At 37.5% G+C, this 1037-nt stretch overlaps 1 non-coding gene across 1 annotated transcript; it reads left to right on the top strand.

Moving 5' to 3' along the window:
* Positions 1-634: 634 nt before the first annotated feature.
* On the top strand, positions 635-717 carry trnal-uaa. Its single transcript has one exon. It is a non-coding gene; the product is annotated as a tRNA-Leu (tRNA).
* The last annotated feature ends 320 nt before the right edge of the window (positions 718-1037 follow it).

The following is a 1037-nucleotide window of genomic DNA, read 5'->3' as shown; positions in this document are numbered from 1 at the left end:
GTGGACATTTTCTGTTGGACTGTTTTCTCAGTTCCTGTGATGGACATTTTGGTTTAGTGTGTGTGTGTGTGTGTGTGTGTGTGTGTGTGTGTGTGTGTGTGTTTTACAGGATCATATTACAGCAGTGAGCTTGAACTGTGTCAAAGATTCAAGTTGCAGTTATTTATATTTCCTATCACCTTAAATCTTTACTCAAAGACAAGTATCTTTGACAGTGTATATATAGATGTATTATACATAAGAGACAAATATTGTTCATTTAATATGTTGGCATTACATTACATTTGGCTCAATGCCTACATATGTGTAAAAAGCAAATGTACGAGCTGTGAAAACTGTTTCTGATAGAATGAAGAGTACACTGATATATGAAATATTCCTTTATTGGGTGAGAAAATCAGACCATGTCATAACTGCTTTAAGTCATACAGAATAGATATCAGAGCCTTAAACAGGCTGACTTCTGCTAAATGGGTCAAACTCGGCAGAAAGTATACAAATGCATAACATCCTTATAGAATATGATGTAAGACTATATATCAACTTACCTCAGAATATATAAAGCATATAAACAATTACAAGTGTTGACTTTACTGTTGGGCGACGTGTCTGTTACGCCGCTCAGTTCTGTCGGACCAGGATGGCCGAGTGGTGAAGGCGTTGGACTTAAGATCCAATAGACATTTGTCCACGTGGGTTCAAACCCCACTCCTGGTAGAGAAATCAACCTGTAGCCAGCGTACAAATGATCCATAGGGAGTGGACCAGAGAGAAGACAGTGTTCGATTCCTCAGAAGTGACAAAGCTGGACGGGTTTTTGGATGTGCTGAAAGTTCATGTGAATGTGTCCTGTTGAATACAAAAATTGCAGTGGTGTGGAAGATGATCCAATCCAGCATTATCTATAAAGCACTTTAAAGTACCCAGCGCAGGACCAAAGTGCTGTACGGTAAATAAGTTAAAAAAGAAAACAGTAGAATAAAACAAAACACATAATACGTAAAAATTAAAACAGCCGTATATTAAAAAAACGAGAT

This window comes from Oreochromis aureus, linkage group 23 (genome assembly GCF_013358895.1).
Source record: "Oreochromis aureus strain Israel breed Guangdong linkage group 23, ZZ_aureus, whole genome shotgun sequence".
In the NCBI taxonomy this organism is placed as follows: Eukaryota; Metazoa; Chordata; class Actinopteri; order Cichliformes; family Cichlidae; genus Oreochromis; species Oreochromis aureus.
The sequence above is the reverse complement of the archived record's forward strand: the minus strand, read 5'-3'. Positions and strand labels throughout refer to the sequence as shown.